Genomic DNA, 24,302 nt, shown 5'->3' with positions numbered 1-24,302 from the left:
ACATAGAACATAGAACAATACAGCGCAGTACAGGCCCTTCGGCCCACGATGTTGCACCAAAACAAAAGCCATCTAACCTACACTATGCCATTATCATCCATATGTTTATCCAATAAACTTTTAAATGCCCTCAGTATCTCCAGTATCACGGAGACAATGTCACGCAGCAATGGCAATGGTTCCATCGCCACAAGCCTACTGTTTTCTCTCAGGAAGTCTCCGACATGCAATAAGAGAGGAAGACACTGCATTCCCTTTAACCAGAGAATAGAACATGGAGCAAAACACAGTTTTTTCAGGATAGCCTTGGCGCAGGATGTCATTGGCTGCATATATGATGCTTTGTGGGCACTCCAAGTACATTCAGAGATGCTCCATAACCGCATGGGCTCCACTCTCTCAAGAGCTGCTGTGTGACTATGTAGTGGTAATGCCACTGGAATAGTAATCCAGAGGCCCATGCTAATGCTCTGGGGATGTGGGACATGGCAGTTGCTTAATTTAAATTCAGTTAATAAAAAATCTGGAATTGAAAACTAGTCTCAATAATGGTGACCGTGGCACTATCGTCAATTGCCATAAAAATTGCATCGGGTTCACTCATGTCTTTTGGAGAAGGAAATCGGCCGTCCTTACCTGGTCTGGCCTACATGTGACTCCAAAGCCACAGAAATGTGGTTTGCTCTTAACTGCCCTCTGGAATGGCCTAACAAGCCATTCAGTTCAAGGGCAATTAGGGATGGGCAACCCAATGCTGACCCAGCCAGTGATGCCCACACTCCATAAAATAAATATCGACGCTCAGTACTCCACACAGACAGTGACTCAAGGCCGGAATGAAACCCGGGAGCTGTGAGGCAGCAATTCTAACCACCATGCTGCCCAGTACAATCAGTCTTCGCCAAAATAAAAAAAATCAGGCGACCTCTTAGTAAATGGTAGCAACTTGAATGAAAGAATAATAGCGCATATATTTTGGACCGATTGTTTCCACCAACACAATTCAGGTGAGGGGACATTCTTATCATTATTGAAATAAGGCCTCAATGTATGATTTCTATTGTTTATGATGTATGTGTTTCACATCATATCACCAGCAGACAGAAAGAGACGCACCATGTGTGTTTGTTTGATTTTTCTGCCTTATGTTTTTTCCCGAATTAATATTCTTCTCACACTCTTTCATCGTGACATCTTTGGAATGCTTACATGGACTCAAAGCTGTCAAATATTGTCTACATGATCTCTGGAAACTCCAATATATGAGAAGTGTTCCTAAGAGTTCAGCAGAACAGGAAAATGATGAAAAGAACAGTGGGCACAATAAGAAGCTTTTACAGTACCAGCACTTGTTCCAGTTCAGGGAACAACAAACTATCTACTCCATGCTACAGGGTCCCAATGCCAGTTGGCAGGACAACTGGAAATTAATGCTGTGGGCTGCTTTTAAGATGGACCAATTTCTCAGTCCGTGGTGGAAATGTACAAGATAAAAGCAAGCCTGTTCGAGAGATGAGCAGGCCATACCCACACCCACCATTATACCATCATCAGCCTTGGCAGATACGTCACACACATATCCGGTGGTGCCACTGGCAAAGAGCATCACCGCCAACAACAATGTTTCTACTCTGCCTCCTTCCCGAAGGTGGATGATCTGCCGTATCAGCCAACGTGCTAACCATGCATGTGTTAAACAGTTGGCAGATGGATTGGTCATTGTGGTCAACTCTTCATAATAGCCTTCTCCAAGAGACAAACCACTAAGGGAAAGCATTATAAAAAGAGAAGATTTCATTTTCAGCGTTACGATTCCAGTTGATGTTGTAACTGGACGAGAAGTTCCCAGAATGGAACCCTGGCTCCAAAGATCACTGGCTGGATTATCTGTAGCCCGAAGGCGAAATTGTGTTTGGCGATCGGGTGGGGAATGAATTCCAACAAAATCGGGACCAGCGCCGGTTTGAAGCCGGTCCACCATGCTCCGCTGCCTCCAAACTGGCATCATGTTGCACGCCGTTTCTACAGAGCAGCCACATCATCGGGCAGTCCGCCATGATGCTCTGTTCCCGATAGCGCAGGCCACATGTGGTTCCAGCCATGCAGGAACCCGGCGTGCTGGCTGCAGACTGTGTCCAGCGCCACCACACTCGGCCGGGATCCATGCCGCTGGCCGGGTGGGTCTTCTGCTAGGGGTGTGGGGGGGGGGGGGGGGGGTGGGGGGCCATGGGGTGTGCTGTGGGGTTGCAGTTGGCGGGTTGGGGTCGTGCACGGCCGGCCTCATGTTGTACGTTGCGACCAGGGACCAGGCCATTCTCCAGGCGTTTTCAGTGCGGGCGAAGGGAGTTTAAGCCGACGCCGATCCTGGTCCACACATGCTCCGCTGGCATTAGCACTTAGTCTCCCAAACGGAGAATCCAGCCCCATCATTTTTACTTTTTTAAAAAAAGTGGAAGAACAGGGTCACAGGGCTTTTTTAAAGTATTGTTATTTAAAATATTAACATTTAAAGCACACAACATTACAAAATAAAACAACACAAAACCCCAAACCTGTCCCCCCCCCACACCTTAACCAACCATCCTACCCCCCCCCCCCCCCCCCCCCCCCCGCCGCCGCCCAGATGAATTTCAGTCACAGAAGACAGAGAGTAGCAGTGGAAGGGTGCGTTTCTGAATGGAGGGCTGTGACCAGTGGCATTCCTCAGGGATCAGGGCTGGGACCTTTGCTGTTTGTAGTATATATAAATGATTTGAAGGAAAATGTACCTGGTCTGATTAGTAAGTTTGCAGAAGACACAAAGGTTGGTGGAATTGCGGATAGCGATGAGGACCGTCAGAGGATACAGCAGGCTATAGATCGGTTGGAGACTTGGACAGAGAGCTGGCAAATGGAGTTTAATCCGAACAAATGTGAGGTAATGAATTTTGGAAGGTCTAATAAAGATGGGAAATATACAGTAAATGGCAAAACCCTTAAGTGTATTGATAGGGAGAGAGATCTGGGTGTACCGGTACACAGGTCACAAAGTGGCAATGCAGGTGGAGAAGGTAGTCAAGAAGGCATATGGCATGCTAATAATAATAATAATCGCTTATTGTCACGAGTAGGCTTCAATGAAGTTACTGTGAAAAGCCCCTAGTCGCCACATTCCGGCGCCTGCCTTCATCAGCCGGGGCATTGAGTTTAAAAAGTGACAAGTCATGCTGCAGTTTTATAGAACCTTAGTTAAGCCGCACTTGGATTATAGTATCCAATTAGCTATGAGGAGAGATTGGAGAAACTTGGTTTGTTCTCACTGGAACGGCGGAGGTTGAGGGGCAAACTGACAGAAGTCTACAAGAGGGGCTGGTTTAGCACACTGGGCTAAATCGCTGGCTTTTAAAGCAGACCGAGGCAGGCCAGCAGCACGGTTCAATTCCCGTACCAGCCTCCCCGAACAGGTGCCGGAATGTGGCGACTAGGGGCTTTTCACAGGTGTCCTTCCTGAGGTGTTGGGCCCAAAATTGCTCACAGTATTCAAAATGGGGCCTAACTAATACTTAATAAAGCTTCAGAAGTACATCCCTGCTTTTATATTCCAAGCCTCTTGAGATAAATGACAACATTGCATTTGCTTTCTTAATTACGGACTCAACCTGCAAGTTTACCTTTAGAGAATCCTGGACTAGGACTCTCAAGTCCCTTTGCACTTCAGCATTATATGAATTTTGTCACCGTTTAGAAAATAGTCCATGCCTCTATTCTTTTTTCCAAAGTGCAAGACCTCGCACTTGCCCACATTGAATTTCATCAGCCATTTCTTGGACCACTCTCCTAAACTGTCTAAATCTTTCTGCAGCCTCCCCACCTCCTCCATACTTCCTGCCCCTCCACCTATCTTTGTATCATCGGCAAACTTAGCCAGAATGCCCCCAGTCCCGTCATCTAGATCGTTAATATATAAAGAGAACAGCTGTGGCCCCAACACTGAACCCTGCGGGACACCACTCGTCACCGGTTGCCATTCCGAAAAAGAACCTTTTATCCCAACTCTCTGCCTTCTGCCTGACAGCCAATCGTCAATCCATGTTAGTACCTTGCCTCGAATACCATGGGCCCTTATTTTACTCAGCAGTCTCCCTTGAGGCACCTTATCAAAGGCCTTTTGGAAGTCAAGATAGATAACATCCATTGGCTCTCCTTGGTCTTCTTAATCATTACTCCATAGTATGGCTTTTTGTCTAACAAGGCTGAGAGAGATATTCCCTTTATAACCTTCAAAAACCAACTGCTTCTAACAGAGCTGTGAGAGCTGTCTTCTCTCTCACTTCAGGGTTAAATACAAAGATAGAAGCTGAACAAGTGAATACATATTTTATTCAGAAGGTCCGATAGTCAATGATATTACTGCAAGGCGAGGCTGAAATGAATCCTCAGGTAAATTTGATGAAGTTCAGCTATCTTCAACTGTCATCAAATTAGCTAAATTAAAACTTAAAAGCTTCTCTTTCTTTTAAGGCCCCAGTTGCTAAGCAACTGGTGGTTTATTAATTCTTCACACCATAGCTCTTTCTAAGCAATTAGAAAACAGTTGGAACTTAACCAACCCCTACACATGCAAACGTTTTTTTCCAGCATAAATCTAACTATAGATTTTACCCTTCAGGCACTGAAACATTAAATTAAACACACTTAAAACTATACTCTATTTTTAATCTTTACCAATATAACGACCTTTGTTTTTCCAACATAGGTTCCATATTATTTGATAAAACTAACCTTTTGTGGGGATGGATAGAAAAAATGGTGTTCATTGAGGTTTTAGAACACAGAACATGTTGCCAGTAATGAGAATTTAAGTAATAATCCGTCCAGAATTTCACGTGTCTGATATATCATGTAGTGTTGGTTTGGAACTCATATAATAATAAATGTGGAATCCATTAAATTAGAATTACATGCGCAAGAAGCTGGCCTATCGTAGCATTTTTAGTTATGGGGAAAGGTGGCCGTAGATTCCGAGGAACAACCAAAGTTGCAAAGCTGAGTTGAACTTTGAGTGTTCAACGACTCCTTCATGCAAAGACATTTAGTTGCCTGTGGATATCTTTAGCTTGCACACATAGATTCACATGGGACATTTTCCAGCACAAACATTAGCATCATTAAAGTAATTTGCAAACGAGAGATTAAAATACTTGACAACGTTCGACGGAGACCGAAAAAGGACTGATACACAGGAATGTGTTAGAGATTTATTGGAACTCCTTGATGATATCATTTTTAATCTTCTCCATTTACTAACCAGCTGTTCCAGAATTCTCAGAATGCACAGATTTAGATGGAATTAGTGAACCACAAATATATTTAAAAAGATCATGTTTGCATTCAGCTGGGGGGGGGTCAAAGAAAGGACGTAACAAGTTTTGACTCTGAATATAGTAGATACACCAGCTAAGTTATGTGCCCATATTTGGAAGCAGAAGATTGATCAAATGATAAAGTAACACTTTATAAAACTAGCACTTAGGTCTGAAAAGGGGGGGTTGGAAATGTGGGAATATTATAAATGAAAATGAAATCCAGTCTGATTTCACTGTGAAAACTAGATTAGGTGGGATAATATTTTTGTTCAACCTGTCACAGAACACGAATAATAATAATTGCGAAGCTAATTTCAAATTATTCACGACTGACAGTAACTAGATAGTGCAAACACATCATTAGATTAAATCTATACATAAAGTGAACAGATTACATTTGCAGTTTTAAAAAGCAGATACATTACACCACATAGGAAGATATTTTGACAAGCAAACATAGGCTGTGTTTAAGTTATTGAATCGTATGGAATCTTAGCAGTTTTCTACTTCCAACAAATCTTAAAACAAAGGCACGATTACTAAGAAGCTATTTCAAAAAAGCCAGTAGTTACTGGGGATTGATTTGTTCATTACTTAGCACCATATTCCACTGCAAATTCTACCAGCGAGAACTAAGTTCAATTGTTTATCTTTTCACGGGAGATACTTGCCACTGTTGGCAAGGCCTACATTATCTGCCTCTAGTTGATTGCCTTTGAGAAGGTACTGGTGATGGGGCCATCTTGAGCTCACACTGCTGTGAGGGACAGACTTGAAGGATTTTTACTCAGCAACAGGAGATAAAAACGGAATACATTTCCAAGTCAAAATGGTGTGTGACTTGGAGGGGAACTTGCAGTTGGCGGTGCTTGCTGCCCTTGTTCTTTTAGGCAGTAGATGTTAGAGGTTTGAAAGGTGCTGTCGAAGAAGGTTCTTGCACTGCTTCAGTCCCTCTTGGAGATGGTTCACACTTATGGTAATGGTGCACTAGTGGTGGAGGTGCTGAGGGCAGAATTATCCATCCTGGGACTAGGCCCCATGGCGAGGGGTGGGAACCAGGAGTGTTTCTTACCGTGGAGGCCGGTAAGAATTCGTACTATATCGCGTGACAAGACTAATTAATTATGCAGTTGGGGGTTTCCCGATGTTTCACGCGTTAGGAGTGGGCTGGATGGCACACTCCCTGCCGTTACATCCGGGTGCCATATTTAAAAAGTGAAGGAGATGACCCAAATTCTGTGACACACCCCTCAACGCAGGGGAGGTCAGGAGGGGCATCCTCTACCCAGAGGAGGGAAGGAGGAGGCTGAGTTATCAGACCAACCCTACATGGGAGGAAGTCTCCAGGGTGGTCAGTGCACAGTTCCTCCACCAGAGGACTGCACTGCAATGCCGCGAAATAATTAATGATCTAATCTGCTCCGCCAGGGTAAGTGAACTCTCAGCCACAATGAATGGTGTTGAAGGCACCAGCGGCACTGGGAATGACGAGCCTCTGTCAGTGTTATCCTTCAATTTGCATGGACCCGCCTCGCCGCTCTGGAGGGAGCTGCCCCAGAATCCTTCTGGATAACCTACAGTGCGTCAATCACATGGCACACAATCCTGGGGGTTATTCGTAAGACTGGAAACATGAGAAAGATACAGGAAACACAATTGCTCTCAACCCCATCTCTGTGTACAGGAAAGGCTGAGGAACAAGAGAGAGGGAGAAGATGGGAGGAGGCTGGCCTCACCTCAAGAACCTCACTGACTTTGAGGAGCGGGCAGCCCAGCTGACTGGTGAGGAACCACACCAAATCTGCGGTGATGGCGAGGCAGGCGGGCGGCCTCTATCCATTAAGGATCCGTACACGTCACTTAAAAATCTCAGGGCTGTGCGTTCCCCCATGTTGGAGGCAGCTCATGCTGTTACTCACTTTCTCCTCCCTCATTGAAAGGTGCCAGCAGGAAGCTGGCAAGGGAACAAGAGACCCTGTCCACCAGTTCCTCCAGATGACCGAGGACATTGGGAAGGGTGGAAAAAGTACACCGGTGTCACAGCAATCACCGGCATCCTCCACCAGTGCAGAGACACACGCCTCGGTGGATACTAAACATAGTTTAGGCCAGGTCTTACTTTCTGGTTGTCACCACACAGGCACATGCCCACAGCGGGAGGAGACAGGGTCAGCTAAGCTCATTGGCCCTCAGAGGACAGCTGGGGAAGAAGCATCTGTGACATCCAAATCGGATGATTAAATTCTGGGATGGCTGGGGAAGCGGGAACAGCCGGCAGGGGTGTCAGAGACCCTCAACAGAATGGCACCAGAGGTGAAGGTGTCTGTCCACCTTGCCTTTGATGAAGTGGTGCTGACATGTGCATGCGTCAAGGTTTCTAGGGGAAGGATGGCAAACGCCATTGAAAACCTGGTCCAGCTGAACGCACACTTTCTGTCGGAGGAATGGCGGCCCACAATGACCGGCATGAGCGCACATAGGAAGGGCCATTCAGCCCTTCAAGCCTGTCCCACCATTCAGTGAGATTATGGCTGATCTATGGACTAACACCTTTGGCCCATATCCTTTAATAACCTTGCTTAACAAAAATCTATCTACCTCAGATTTAAAATTAACAACTGTTCTAGATTCAACTGCTGTTTGTGGGAGAGAGTTCCAAACCTCGACCACCCTTTGAGTACTTCCAAACATCTCTCCTGAACGGTCTGGCCCTAATTTTTACACTATGTCCCTAGTTTTAGAATCTCCAACCAATGGAAATAGTTTACCTTGATCTACCCTGGGCGCTGTTTAGTGGGAAAAAAACAGTGTCCCGTTTTGGGCACGTTTAGCGGGACGTTTCTCAGCACCTGTAGTGCCGAGATCGATCCCGCTATTAAATGGGACTTTTTCTTTACCTCGGCGGGGGGAAGCCCTGCTGAGGTTGTACCTTACATTTGTTTCGTGCACTGACAAGCTCACCTCAGCTCATCAGTACAGGAAGAGATCGGGGTGCCATTTTTAAATGCTGCCCCAATCTCTTGACCCCCCCCCCCCCCATGGCCTCTGGACCCGCCCAATATCCCAACCTACCGTTTAGGGGGTTCTCGAGTCCATTCACCCCGCCTCATAAGGGCAGGGCACTCCCGGGCACAAACTCTAGCATGGGCAACCTAGCATGAGGGCACCTTAGCAATGTCAGCCAGGCGCATTGCTAGGATGCCCAGGTGGCACGGCCGGGGTGTCAGGCTAGCAGTGCCAAGGTGCCCAGGTGGCATCAGGAATGCCAGGGTACCACCCTGTCCAGAGCCCGACCACCCGGGGGCCTCTGAATTCCCATGAGCTCCCCCAGGTGTGTTTACGCCCGGTCCACGTTTGTGTGGTTCAGTACCACGGCGAGGTCTCCGAGGCGATGGCATTCGATCCCGGGCCTTGGGAGACTCATATTTAAGTGAGCCTAACTGCACACCTAAATATGCAAATTTGGATCCCACCCATTGAGGGCAAGATCCAGATCACGACATCTTGTAAGATCTCGCGAGGATCCTGGGTGTCGTAAATACCGCGAGAGGCCTCTCGCGAGATTTACTAGCCTCGCCGCGTCACTAAGTCGGGTGCGACGAGCCTGTAAGATCGTGACTCCTGCCTTTTCAATCAAATCACCCTTCAACCTCCTAAATTCTAGCAAAAGCAGGCCTAATTTGTGTAATCTCGCCTCGTAAATTCTCTCCTCGAACATTCCTACCATCAGTAGGAAACCGCTTTTTTGGTTCCCCCTGCAATGTTCTCCTTCCCCCGCCTGCCATTAAACCCGGCGGGGGGAGGGGGAGGTGGGGATTGGGACTGGAAAATTCTGTCCTGAATGGTTACGGTATAATGAAATAAAAATCAATCCAACTACTTTTTCCTGGGTATTGTGAATCTTAATTGCCATTGGAGCTGCACTCATGCAGGTTAGTGTAGAATTCTCCATATCAGACCTCACTATAAATGGTGAAAAGGCTTTAAGAGTCGAGAGGTGAGTTGCACCTCACAGATTATCTGGCCTTAACCTGCCCTTATAGCCACTGTTTGTGTGCCTGTTCCAGTTAAGTTCCTAGTCAATGGTAACCCCCAGAATGTTGGTGGTGTGGAATTTTGTGATTTACAATGCTGTTGAAGGTCAAGGTGAAGGGGTAAGATTCTCTCTTGCTGAGTGGTAATTGCCAGGCACTGAAAGATTTTATATCACTTATCATCCCAAGCCTGAATGTTGTCCAGGTCTTGCTGCGTGCAGACACAGGCTGATTAATTATCTATAAGGAGATCTAGATGGGACTGGATACCATGCAAGCAGCAGCAAGCATGCCCACTTCTGATCCGAGAACGTCATTGATGAAGTAGCTGGAGATGGTTGGGCCTCGGGCAGTTCCCTGAGGAACTCCTGCAGTGATAACCTGACCCTGAGGTGATTGCCCTTCAATGGCTACAAACACCTCTTGTGCTATAGGTATGACTCCAACAATAGAGATTTTTGGGTGGTCAGGGAAGTAGTCAGGAGGGTCAGAGTCAGTGATTGGGGAGTTGGGGGGGTTGTCAGTTGGGTAGTTATCTAGATGTTGAATGACATTTTAATCTGTCCCAACATTTCCTGGGTAACTATTCTGGTAAGTACCTTGAAATTGTCTGAAGACTTTGGACAGGATTCTCTGACCCCAGGGCCGGGTCGGAGAATCAGCGGGCCGGGTGCGATTCATGCGACGATGCCCTGACGCCAGTCGGGGGCCACTCTACGTGCCCCCCCCCCCCCTGGAGATTCTCCGCGCGGGATGGGCCGAGTGGCCACAGAGATAGCCCGAGTCCTACCGGCGGCATTCACAGATAATCTGTGTCGTCTTACCCAGCGGGACCTCGGTGTCCATCATGCAGGGAGCGGCCTGGAGGGGGGATCAGACCCCGGGGGGGCCTCCACCGTGGCCTGGCCCGCGACTGGGGCCTACCGATCGGCGGGCTGGCTTCTCCTGGTAGGGGCCTCTTTTACTCCGCGCTGCCCCCTGTAGCTCTATGCCATGTTGCGTCGGAGCAGGCGCGGAGAAGGAACCTAGCGCGCATGCGTCGCAGTGCCCCGCCTGTCGCAGCGCGCATGCGCAGACCCGCATCGCCTGTTTGACGCTGGTATCGGCAGCTGGACCAGTGCTGTGCTGGCCCCCTGTAGGGAGCAGGATCCCTGGTCCTGGGGTGCTGTTGACGCCGTCGTAAAACGCAACGGCGTTTACGACAGCGTCAACACTTAGCCTCAGGATCAGAGAATCCCGCCCTTTGACTCTAGCTCAGAGCCAGAGACATTCAGGGAGGGTCCTGGGGAGCAGGGAAGTTGCCCACTGGAAGTTGAAACATCCCAGGCAATTACCGCAGATGTCCGTACACCAGGACTTCCATAAGGTCTTGACATGCATCTCATCATGTGTCCAGTCTCCAACAATTTGGAGACTGGAAGATTTGGGCAGTATCAAGGGTAGTGATTCATCTTATTTTCTGGAATTTACTTTTCCTATCCATGTTTGAGCTAAGGCAATGATGAGGGTTGAAGCTGAGTGGCCGCAGCAGAACCCAATTAAATATTGGTGAGCAGATTATCGGTAAGTGTCACTTGATAGCACTGTAAATGCCAGATTCTTTCACTTTGCTATTGATTGAGAGTAGACTGATGGGGCAGTCCATGGTTTGAACCACATATGCTCGGCTTGACGTTGTAGCATGTGTAGCAACTGGAGGAATATCTTGATCACTTGTTTATAAGCAGTTGACCATAAACAGGATTGAATTATTCAATGAGAAAATTAAAGCCTTTTCAATCTTTAGCAACTTTTGTAAATCATTATTTGTCCACAGGATTCATTATCCATTGCCTTATATCCACTAGGTCAGTTAAGAATAGCAGTTTAAAAATATTGCTAAATGAATCCAGATCTTATAAATTATTGATTACCATTAAATGAATAATGGTTCAAAACTAGAACAGCTTGTTGGGAAAGTGGGGATATGCAATTTAGTTATCTCACATAACAGTGGGGCATTAATTAATAACATTGTTCATGATGTTTCAAATATCCCCTGCTATGACAGTTAATAAAAGCTGCATTTAGTTTGGATTATGTCTATCTCTCAATGCTCTTCATTCAGATGAAGAACTTCATAATTTATGACACTATCTAATTTGTTGTCATTTATTTTCTATGTTGTATTATTAAACGGTTCTCTGCGTTCAGACTAATTGTACCCAGTGCAGTGTGGCAGCATCTGTCAGCATGGATGGCCCATTCACTGAAGATTTTGTTCATTTGAAAGATGCTTGATATTCTTAGGCAAGATCTTCAGAAAGAACACACTGAACATTCATAGTTCCTTGTGAAGATTCAAATGCTTTAGCAATAATACATTTTGGTTAGCATCCTTTTTGTTTTTGTGAGGGAGTATTGCCAAGGGCCACATCAGCTGACAAAAGCAAGCTCCGCTTTCGGCAAGTTCATCCACAGGTTTTAGAGAGAGCAAGGAGTTTGGCTCAAAGCAAAGGTCAAAGTCTACCAGGCAATGATACTCACTCACATCACTTCTCTACAGCTGAGAAGCATGGACAACCTACTGGCGTGACAGAAAGCAACTCGCTACATTCCACCGTCACTATTTTAGATCTTTCTGCAACATCAAACAGCAGGATGAGCTCCCTAACAGTAAAAGATACCTGGTATCGAGAGCATGCTCATCAGAGCTCAGCTTCACTGGGTCAGCCATGTGGCTCGTATCAGCGATTCCCGCATTGCAAATTCTGGAGCCAGCTGAGCGCAGGGATCCACGCCACAGGGTGTCCCAACCTCAAGCACAAAGACATTCTGAAAGGCAATCTCAGAGACTATAAATCAGACCCCACTATGTGGAGAAAAACCTCTGGTGCAGATCCAGATGGCAAGCGATCTCAACATTTGAGGAGAATAGAGTGGAGTCCCTGCAGGACAAATGAACAAGTTGCAAAGCCAGCATCTTCACCCACCCCTTCAACAGTGACTTCATATCTAATACTTACAATCAGATCTGCAAATCAAGATTTGACTTAACGTCTCATGAGGCGATACCAAACGAGAAGGTGAACAATTTTTTCTCTTTGCTGAAGACTCATCCATCAAAGCAACGGGAGAATCCATCATTTTTGTTAAGCCGCTAATAAATATCTGGGGCTGGATTCTCCATTTGGGAGACTAAGTCCCCACACAAAGCGGTGGTGTTTTACGCCAGGAAAACTGGTGCAAAACGGCCACCGATTCACCGTTTTGCTGCGGGCTAGCCGGGAGGCAGCGTAAAGCTCCCAATTCTAGCTGCCGATATGGCCCGGAGCATTGCTGGGTCTGTGGCCGCGCATGCACATGGTGGCGACTTGCAGCGGCCATGCCGTGCTTCATGGCGGACTCAGCCCGTGGAGCCGGACTGCAAAAATAGTACCCCACTTCGGCCGCTCGCGCTCTGGACCGCGCACCCTGGACCGTCTGCCCACTACCTCCAGCCCCTGATGAAACCCCCCCCCCCCCCCCCGCCCACGAATCAACCCTCCCCTGACTGTGGCGGCGCAGGACTGAGTCCGCAGCTGCCACACTAAAAGTTCACGACAGGTGAGACCGTGAGAGTTCCACGCCGTCGGGAACGCGGCCGATCGGGGACGGAGCATCACGGGGCGGTGATGGCTTGACTCCGTGGATACATGGCGCGGCGGCGTACTCAGAGTATGCCGTTTGTCAGGTTGCGGAGCATTGCAAAAGCGGCGCCTCTCCCGAATTAGCCGTCATTGGGGATCCTCCGCCCCTCGCTGAACACGATTTCAGCGTCGGGGAGCAGAGAACCCAGTCTCCGGCATTCCTACTTGGGGGTAGGTAGAATTAATTGTTTGGCTTGCTCAATGTGCAGTAAATCTTTTTGCATCCTTCTTGCCATTTGATCCCTGGACTTCCGAAACTGATTATTTCAAAATTAGAGTCATACAGTGCAGAAGAGGCCCTTCAGCCCATCGAGTCTGCACTGACAAAACTACACTAATCCCACATTCCTGTACTTGAATGTTACGGCATTTCAAGTGCTCATCCAAGTACTTTTTAAAGGTTGAGGTTTCCTGCCTCAACTACCCTCCCAGGCATTGCATTTCAGATTCCAACCTCCCTCTGGCTGAAAAAATTATTTCCTCAAGTCCCCTCTAAACCTCTGACCTTCACCTTAAAATCATGCTTGATTTTATGTTTTTAAAAATTCATTCTCAAGATATGAATATTCCTGGCAAGGCGAGTTTTATCTAGCCATCCCTAGTTGCCATCAAGAAGGAGGTGATTGTTCCTTCAAGGGCAACACAGCAGAGTAAGTGTCACCTGGCCTGGGTGGCCACTCGGGACCTAGAGTGGGGAATCACACCAGGGGGAGGAGTCCTCATAGGCAAGGAGCATTCCAGAACTAGCAGCAGACATGCTGCTGCTGTTGTTTTCCTTGTAAACAAATCCTTTCTTGTTCACTAATGAAGTCTCTGAAAGTGCATTATTACATCTGGCAACGTGGATGAATCATCCTGACACTGTCTCTGCCTTGACACATGTGAGTATCCTGATCAATTGAAGTCTGAGAAAAAGAAAAAATATACTCATCAGAATGCCTCCTTGGGCAAATAACCCCATTTGAGATATTGCCAGACCCTGAGTAGAATCAGAAAACATGGATATATACAAGATGAGTGAGAACTGATGAGAACACAGCAGACCCCTGGGTCCGAATCCACAAGAAGGGTGAGCGAAGTACAGAAATGTTCCTGTATTTATATTGTAGACAAGGTGGTGGACAGGAGACTCAGTGCATTAAAGAAGCTGAAAGAGAGATGCTGAAAATGGGCAGAAATATTAGAGAAAGAGCCCTGATAGAGGGAAACTCTCAAAAAAGGTCCACAGGCAGCAAATACCTCAAAAATACCTATTAGTTTGCGGATGATACGACTGTGGTGGACCGTATCTCAAACAACGACGAATCAGACCACAGAAGGGAGTTAAATCACTTGGTTGCATAGTGTACCATAAACAACCTCTCTCTAAATGTTGGAAAGACAAAGGGCTGATCATCGACTTCAGGAAGTGTAGCACGACACACACTCCCATCTGCATCAATGGCTCCGAAGTGGAGATGGTCGATAGCTTTAAGTTCCTGGAGGTCACCACCACCAACAGTTTGTCTTGGTCCACTCACGTTGATGCAACAGTCAGGAAGGCCCAACAACGTCTCTACTTCCTACAGAAGCTAAAGAAATTCAGCATGTCTGCATCGACTCTCTCAAACTTCTACAGATGTGTGATAGAGAGCATCCTTTCCGGCTGCATCACAGCTTGGTATGGCAACTGCTCGGTCCAAGATTGCAAGAAATTGCAGAGTGTGGTGAACTCGGCCCAACACATCACACAAGCTTGCCATCCTCGCATTGATTTTGTATACACCTCCCGCTGCCTCAGGAAGGCGGACAACATTATCAGAGACCCCTCCCACCCAGGCATTGTCTTCTTCCAGACCCTTCCATCAGGCAGAAGGCACAGAAGTCTGAAGACTCGCACATCCAGACATAGGAACAGCTTCTTCCCCACAGCTACAAGACTCCTCAATGACTCCCCCTCGGACTGATCTGTTCCCTGTAAGACAACTATTCACGACGCCCTATGCTGCTCTTTCTCATGTATTTGCTTTGTTTGGTCTCTTGTTTTGCACTGTAACCAATTGCTGTGATGCAACCATCAATTCACTCAAAGACACGAGTAGAAGTAAATCGTGGTTTTAATCAGCTTAGAACAGTGCCTGCCTGGTACAATACTGTGAACCGCCTACAGGTCAACTGCTCTTTATACTTCCTTTCAAGGGGAGGAGCCATGGGCAGAGCCCGTACATGCCCCAACATATCCCCCTGTGGGTGAAGCCATACAATGGCCCATAGGTGGAGCCCACAAGGTCAACAACATAACATAGCTGTAACACAATGGCAGAACATGATACTAATACATTGGAGAATTGCTAGTACTATACATTCACCACATTCACCCCCTGTTAAAAAAATGAAGTCCGGCTGGGGTGACGGGCTCATAAGTTCAGCCAGTCCAGCGCACGGATTGTGCGCTGCGATCGCCGAAGCATTGGTGTTGCGGCTGGTCCGGGTGTCGGGCTCATCCATGCTGGCAGCGGAAGTGGGGCCGTTGCGGGTGCAGGCGTGGACTCTGGGAGCGTCTCTTCTGGAGCTTCATTCCTGTGTGGCGGGCGTGAGGGAGCGCGGGAGCCATATAGGGGCGGAGCGCTGACATGGTAGGTTGGGCAGGATATAGTGGGGGGGCTGCGGTGGTGGTGGTGGTGGAGCCTGCGGGCGCCAGGTCCCGGAGGGAGATGGTATCTTGTCAGCCATAAACATATGCATCGGGTGTTCGACATAAGCATGTTGGGGTTTGGACTGTAGGAGCTGGACCCTCTCTACCAGAGGGTCGGTTTTATGGCTCCTGACGTGTTTTCTGAGGAGGACTGGTCCTGGTGTCCTCAGCCAGGACGGAAGCGAGGCCCTTGAGGTGGCTCCCCTAGGGAAAACAAATAAGCGGTCATGAGGAGTCTGGTTTGTGGCCGTGCTAAGGAGGGACCTGATAGAGTGGAGCGCATCGGGGAGGACCTCCTGCCAGTGAGAAACTGGGAGATTCCTGGACCGCAGGGTCAGTAGGACGGTCTTCCAGACCATCGCGTTCTCCCTCTCCACCTGCCCGTTTCCCCTGGGGTTATAACTGGTAGTCCTGCTCGAGGCGATGCCCTTACTGAGCAGGTACTGAAGCAGTTCGTCGCTCATGAACGACGAGCCCCAGTTGCTGTGAACATAACTGGGGAAACCAAACAGGGTGAAGACACTATACAGGGCTTTCATGACAGTGAATGTGGTTGTATCGAGGCAGGGGATTGCAAATGGGAAGTGGGAGAACTCATCTATGATGTTCAGGAAATATGTATTGTGGTTATTGGAGGGGAGGGACCATTTGAAATCGATACTGAAGTGTTCAAAGGGCCGGGATGCCTTTACCAGGTGGGCCTTATCTGGTCGATAGAAGTGTGGTTTACACTCCGCACAGATTTGGCAGTCCCTGGTCATAGCTCTGACCTCCTCGGTGGAGTAGGGCAGGTTGCGGGCCTTGATGTAATGGGCGAGCCGGGTGGCCCCCGGTTGGCAGAGGTCATCGTGCATAGCCCGTAGTTGGTCATCTTGCGCGCTGGCGCATGTGCTGCGGGACAGGGCATCTGGGGGCTCGTTGAGCTTCCCAGGACGATATACTATATCGTAGTTATAGGTGGCGAGATCGATCCTCCACCTCAAGATCTTATCGTTCTTGATTTTGCCCCGCTGCGTATTGTCGAACATGAAGGCTACCGATCGTTGGTCGGTGATGAGGGTAAACCTCCTACCAGCGAGGTAGTGCCTCCAGTGCCGCACGGCTTCCACGATGGCTTGGGCTTCTTTTTCGACCGAGGAGTGTCGAATTTCAGAGGTGGTGAGGGTGCGTGAAAAGAACACTACTGGTCTGCCTGCTTGGTTGAGGGTGGCGGCAAGAGCGACCTCTGATGCAACACTCAACGCCCCCGAAAGTGAGGAATTCTCCACTTTCTCGGGGGCTAGGTTGACGCCGGAGTGGTTCCCACAGCTCCAGCTGGCGCCGAAGGGCCGGCGAAAGTTCGCGCATGCACGGAACTGCCGGCGTGATCTCGTGCATGCATGGAATGGCCGGAGTATTTCTACGCATGCGCAGAATGGCCGGCGTATTTACGCGCATGCGCGGGGGTTCCCTTCGCCGCGCCGCCCCCTGGGCAATACGGCGGAGCCCTACAGGGGCCAGGCACGGATGAAAGAAGGCCCCCACAGGTTGAGCGACCTCCACCTGGAAGGGGACGGACTCGTCCACCGCGCGCATCGCGGCTTTGGCGATGTTGGCCTTAATGCAGCTGAAGGCCTGGCGGACCTCAGTTGCCAGCGGAAAGATGGTAGCCTTGATTAGTGGACGGGCTTTGTCCGCATAATTGGGGACCCACTGGGTGTAATATGAAAAGAACCCAAGGCACCTCTTCAGGTCCTTAGGACAGTGAGGGAGAGGAAGTTGCAGGAGGGGGCGCATACAGTCAGGATCGGGCCCTAGGACCCCATTCTCCACGACGTAGCCGAGGATGGCTGGTCTGGTTGTGCGGAAAACGCATTTCTCCTTGTTGTAGGTGAGATTGAGGGTTTGGGCGGTTTGGAGAAATCGGTGGAGGTTGGCGTCATGGTCCTGCTGATCATGGCCGCAGATGGTGACATTGTCCAAGTATGGAAATGTGGCACCACACACTGTTTGTCAATGTACCATTTGTCAATGTTCTCTGTTGATTATTCGTTTTGTCTACTGTGAACGTACTGTGTACGTTCCCTCGGTCGCAGAAAAATACTTTTCACTGTACTTCGGTACATGTGACAATAAATCAAATCAAATCAAAATAAAATAAAATCAAAAGAAGGTAATAAAGACCTTAAAGAAGAGGCAACAAAGACTTCATAAAGTAGGCAAAAAAACCCAGAAGGAGGGCAAAAGAAGACCTCAGATGGAGGGCAATAGAAGACCTCAGAAGAGGGAAAAAGAAGATCTCAGGAGGCAATAGGAGATCCCTGAAAGAGGGCAAAAGACCACAGACACGATGCAAAAGGAGACCTCCGAAAGAGGGCACAAGAAGACCTCAGATAAGAGGCAATAGAAGGCCCCAGAAAGAGGGCAAAGAAAGACCTAAAATAGGAGGGCAAAGAAAGACAATATGTGGGCAATATAAGAGCCCACAAGGAGGGTAATGAAACTCACCAAATGAAGGACAACAAAAGAAACCAAAAGACAGGCACCAAGTGAGTAAATAAAGGGCAATGAGAGACATACAGAATGGAAACGAGTCAATGCTTCACCAGAGACAGGGTGATCAACAGTGAAGCCAGAAGGTTTTGGTTGAAGTTAAGACAAGTGGAAATGTAGGTGGCACGATGGCGCAGTGGTTGGCACTGAGGACCTGTGTTTGATCCCAGCCCCGGGTCGCTGTCCGTATGGAGTTGGTACATTCTCCCCGTGTCTGTGTGCGTCTTACCCCACAACCCAAAGGTGTGCAGAGTGGGTGGATTAGCCATGCTAAAATGCCCATTAATTGGAAAAAATCATTGGGTATTCTTAAAAAAAAATAATAATTTTAATTAAAGAAAAAAGACAAGTGGAAACGAAGGTTCAATTTGTGAAATGTACACATCCTCGAAAGAAACACAGAAATTAAAGACCTTAAAAGACACCAGGAACTATTGAACACCAAGGGGAATCAGCAAAAAGAATTAAAGTTCGAGAGAAGACGGGCGCAATTCAACTAAAAGGGATTAAAGGCCCATAACAAGCGCATTTATCCACATGTTACCTGGCACTTGCAGCACCGAGAAACACAGGGCTATAAAATGCCACTCACGTTAAATAAGAGGCCTAAGCGGGGAGCAAGCGGCCGAGGCCGCACATAGCCCATTTAGTGCACTGAGGAACTCCGCTCGCTGGAACTCCTCAGTGCAGCGAAAGGTCAGGTGCAGGATTCTCCATCGACTGACGCCGGAATCAGGAAACGCGATTGGTGGGTAATCGGTTTTGACGGCAAAATCGTGGAGGGTGCCGGTTTCACGCCAAATCGCAAATCTCCGATGCCACGACAGCAGCGTCAATGCGTTCCAGAACATACGTGCAGTAAACGCCTTGGCATATCATTAGCGTGCCTGACCCGGTCTTCTCTGGGGCCTCCGCGATGCTCCACTTCCACTGGGGCGAATTCCCGACGGTGAGGTTCACTTGTGCTTTTATAAATTGTAAAACAGGCGCCGTGGCTGCTAAGGGAGAGAGGGGGGTACGGGAAGTGTCCAACATCGCCATAGTTTGCGGAAAGTCATGATGCAGTCCGCAGGGCTTCTGCCAGGGCTGGGGAGAGTGGGGGGGTGGGCGGTGACCAGGGGTTGGGTAGTGGAGTCGGGGTGGACGAGCACGGAACGTCATTGCCGCGACCTGCAAGGAAGCCATGTAGCTGCACAAGTCGCTGACTGCCCACTGTAAACTTGGGGCCAAAGGTTGTATGGGTGTCCCCCCCAGGCCAACCCCCCCTGGCTTCTGGCCCCAGCCGGCCCATCAGCGGGATAGGCACTCTCCAGCGCAACCACTGCCATCTTCTTGGCTGGGATGGTGTCTGTGGGGAGTACAGTGTGTATATGCGGCTGCAGCTTGTCATCCTCCCAAGTGTCAATCACGGAATCAGCGAATCCTGCACCATTTCTCATTGGAATCGATTGTGTTCCCCTGGCGCCGGTGCTAGCCCCTCCATGGTCGCTGAATCGGTCCAGGTGCAGCCCCATTTTGCTGTCATGGAAGTCCACGAATCCTGCCCCGGCGTCAACAATTAGTCTCAGGAAAGGAGAACCCCGTTGCGGTGCTCCATTTTTAAATGACGTCCTGATCTCTGAGGCTCCCGACGCAACCCCCTGACCCGCCAAGCCTCAACGCACTATGGGGGTGCCTCCCCGCACCCCCCAATACCCATGCAGGGAACCTCCAGCTGATCGCCAGCGCACAGAAAATGCCAGCTTGGCACATTGGCAGTGCCAAACTGGCACCCTGGCACTGCCCTGCAAACTGGCAATGCCATCTCGGCACTTTGGCAGTGCCATCTCGGCACTTTGGCAGTGCCAGGCTGCCACCCAGGTGGCACTGCCAGGGTGCCAGTGCCTCGATTACATGCTAGAACAAGATGCTGAAATGGTTGCGCTAATGGAAAGGACAAGAACCAATATGATAAAATGGTCAATGAAAAATGTGCTAAATTGAAGAAAAGAAACTTTTATCACATGATCTAATTACCAGAAACAGAGTACGACAACCATTCCTTCATACGTGACAGACCAAGGTTGTGAAAGAAATGTCAAGACATAATTCTGTGATGACATGTACTTGCAGGGCAAGGTTTAACATGAGTTAGCTGGAGGGTGGCAGCAACCACATTGCGATGTATGCAGTTACGTGATTAGAGAACAGTCTTGAACCAAACTTGGTAAGCAGTGTGCCTGCACGGATCAGCTCCATGCAAGATCATACTCGGAATTATACATAGTGAGGTGTCACCAGGGCTGTGCTGGAAGGACAGTGCTTTTCCCATAAGATTTTCCAGTTTCTTGTCGGTTTCCTTCTACCAAGGTGGCCACAGGAAGTCAACTTACAAGGCACATGACAGACTAATGGAAAATCCCCATCAGGAATCAGTGCAAAGAGGATCAGTTGTGCAGCCTTGCTAGGCTATGTAAGCAGAGCACTGAGTCCTGATAGAGTGGATGCCAACTTTGTGAATGTAAGGAAGGTGCCTTGGTGCCTTGAGGAATTTACTGTGCGCATAGTGGACGGGATTCTCCACCCTGTCCGGGTCGGAGAATCCCCGGGGGGGTGACGCGAATCCTGCCCCTCCGCCCTGACGCTGGCTTCCCTATTCTCCGGCGCCGTTTTTCGCGCATCGGCAGGATTCCCGCCACGCCGGTCGTGGGCCGTTGACAGCGGCCCCTCCGGCGATTCTCCGGGCCCCTTATGGGCCGAGTGGCCATCAAGTTTTGCCCAGTCCCGCTGGCTTGGATTACTCAGCCCGTACACGTCGGAACGTGGCAGTTAAGTGTGCGGCGGCTGTCCTGGGGGGTGGGGACCCGACCCCGGGGCGGGCCCCCACGGTGGCCTGGCCCGCGATCGGGGCCGACCGATCTGTGAGCGGGCTGGTTCCGTTGGGGCCTTCTTTCATCCGTGCCTGGCCCCTGTAGGGCTCCGCCGTATTGCCCAGGGGGCGGTGCGGCGAAGGGAACCCCCGCGCATGCGCGTAAGTACGCCGGCCATTCTGCGCATGCGTAGAAATACTCCGGCCATTCCGTGCATGCACGAGATCACGCCGGCAGTTCCGTGCATGCGCGAACTTTCGCCGGCCCTTCGGCGCCGGCTGGAGCTGTGGGAACCACTCCGGCGTCAACCTAGCCCCCGAGAAAGTGGTGAATTCCTCACTTTCGGGGGCGTTGCTGCCGGAGTGGTTGGCGCCGGTTTTCACGCTGGCGTGGGGACATAGCCCCATTATTGGAGAATCCCGTCCATTTTGCGTTTGTTGCTGGCCTTGAATTCTACATAAACACTGATTTGGATTGAACTCTGGCCTGTATGAGAACCCATACTGGTAATCTGACTTGCTGTCATATACTGTGTTGAGTTTTCCCTGGGAAATCGATTAGCTGTCCAGGTTGAAATAGGGATATACTGTGTGTAAAGTTAGGCTCAGAGAAGAGCTAGGGGCGAAATTCTCTGGAAACGGCGCGATGTCCACCGACTGGCGCCCAAAACGGCGCCAATCAGACGGGCATCGCGCCGCCCCAAAGGTGCGGAATGCTCCGCATCTTTGGGGGCCGAGCCCCAACATTGAGGGGCTAGGCCGACGCCGGAGGAATTTCCGCCCCGCCAGCTGGCGGAAAAGGCCTTTGTTGCCCCGCCAGCTGGCGCGGAAATGACATCTCCGGGAGCGCATGCGCAGTGGAGGGAGTCTCTTCCTCCTCCACCATGGTGGAGACCGTGGCGGAGGTGGAAGGGAAAGAGTGCCCCCACGGCACAGGCCCGCCCGCGGATCGGTGGGCCCCGATCGCGGGTCAAGCCACTGTGGGGACACCCCCCGGGGTCAGATCGCCCCGCACCCCCCCCAGGACCCCGGAGCCCGCCCACGCCGCCTTGTCCCGCCGGTAAGGTAGGTGATTTAATTTACGCCGGCGGGACAGGCAATTTATCGGCGGGACTTCGGCCCATACGGGCCGGAGAATTGAGCGGGGGTGGGCCCGCCAACCGGCGTGGCGCGATTCCCGCCCCCGCCGAATATCCGGTGCCGGGGACTTCGGCAACCGGCGGGCGTGGGATTCACGCCAGACCCCGGCGATTCTCCGACCCGGCGGGGGTCAGAGAATGTCGCCCCTAGATGTTTATTTGCTTTCTTTCCTGTTTTGCTGAGTATCTGAAGCATTTTAAATAATCATTCAGCTTTTGGCGAAGAGTTATCCAGACTGGAAACTTTATCTCTGTTCTGTCTCCACAGATGTTGACGGACTGCTGAGAATTTCCAGCATTTTCTGTTTTTGATTCGGCGCGGAGAATAGGGCAGCCAGCGACGCGCCACCACCCCCGGGGATTCTCCGACCCAGCAGTGGGTCGGAGAATCCCGGCCCCTATTTATAATCGTTCAACTCATTTATACAATGTTTAGTTAGAACATAGGATTGAATAAATTTGTCATTGAGGATTGTACAAAGGATTTAAAGGGGGAAGGGATGTGATGATTGTCCCTTTAACAGCAGGGTAAGAGTCACCTAGCCCGGGTGACCAATCGGGACACAGAGTGGAGAACTACCCTAGGAGGAGGAGTTCTCTTAAGCAGAGGCATTCCAGAACTAGCAGCAAACATGTTGCTGCTCTTGTTGATCCTTGTAAATAAATCCCTTGTTGTTTACTGATAAAGTCTCTGAAAGTGCATGATCACATGGTGGGCCACTGCAATTCGTAAGGTGAGGATGCACCCACAATGATGTTTAAGACATTTACAATGTAGAAAACCTCATATTATTTTCTAGTGGCACATTACCTTACATTAGATCTTTTCAAAACTTGATTTTAGCAGCAATATTACACTGTGCTAAGGAGCTAGGAATCCTTATTAGAAAACCACATTGTTAAATGCGAAAGATTCAGTAATTCCTTCTTATAAGAAGATCTAGGCTGATATGTAACAGGGTTTTATTAAGTGCAACACACTAGCGCTCAAAGGGCTTATGATGCTTTGATTCAAAAAAATAATAAAATGATGACCACTGCATTTATATTACTGTGCTTCTGTAGAAAAAACAATACTATATTCAGTTTAATGAACTCTGTTATGAAAATCTTCAAAGTTATTATCTGGAGTGAGCTACCGTTTTGCAATGGATACTAACTGCTACATCTGCCATGAAATTTATTTCCCTTATGTGTTTATAATGCATGTTCAGTTCAGGCAGTCTTGCAGGAGAATTGCATTATTTAAATCTTCTATAAATAACCTTGGAATACGGATTCTGAGTTGGATAAAAGGTCAAAACCTCCCAGCTGAATGTGTAGCCGATTATAAGCAGCTTTACCAACCCTTGCATTGTAAATGAAGAACTGTAAAATTGATTTTCAGATAACGTTTGTTCGATCTAGGCGGCACGGTGGGACAGTGGTTAGCATTACTGCCTACAGCGCTGAGGTCCCGGGTTCGAATCCCGGCCCTGGGCCACTGTCTGTGTGGAGTTTGCACATTCTCGCCGTGTCTGCGTGAGTTTCACCCCCGCAACCCAAAGATGTGCTGGTTAGGTGGATTGGCCACGCTAAATTGGCCCTTAATTGAAAAAAAATAATTGGGCACTCTAAGTTTATTTAAAAAACATATGTTCAATCTTGTTCCCCTCAGGCCTTCATCAATGACTTGCATGAAGTGTATTACCCTCACAATCTATGGGGAGGGGGAAAGAGTCACTTAGGCCCATTAGAAAAATGGCAATTATGATGTACAGTTACCCTCCTCCCACCTGGTCCGATCATCAACATATTTGTGGAATGCAGCCCAGTGCAGAACACATTGCTGACTGGCTGCAAGCTCAACATGGGGCACAGCAGTGTGTATGCGTGTGGCTGGCACAAATGTACAACTAGCTTGAACTTCTTAAAGGCAATCTGCCCCTATTAAAGTGGCAAGATGTGGATATACTCTCAAAGGCTATGCTGGAAAGAAGAAAGCTTGTCAAGAAGCCAACAGGCAGAGAGAGTGCTCCCATGCTCTTCGAGGTGGTGCTCAAGGCCTTAGGCCTGGAGGCTG

The sequence above is a fragment of the Scyliorhinus torazame genome, chromosome 2 (assembly GCF_047496885.1).
Source record: "Scyliorhinus torazame isolate Kashiwa2021f chromosome 2, sScyTor2.1, whole genome shotgun sequence".
Taxonomy (NCBI): Eukaryota; Metazoa; Chordata; class Chondrichthyes; order Carcharhiniformes; family Scyliorhinidae; genus Scyliorhinus; species Scyliorhinus torazame.
Note: the sequence above shows the minus strand (reverse complement) of the source record.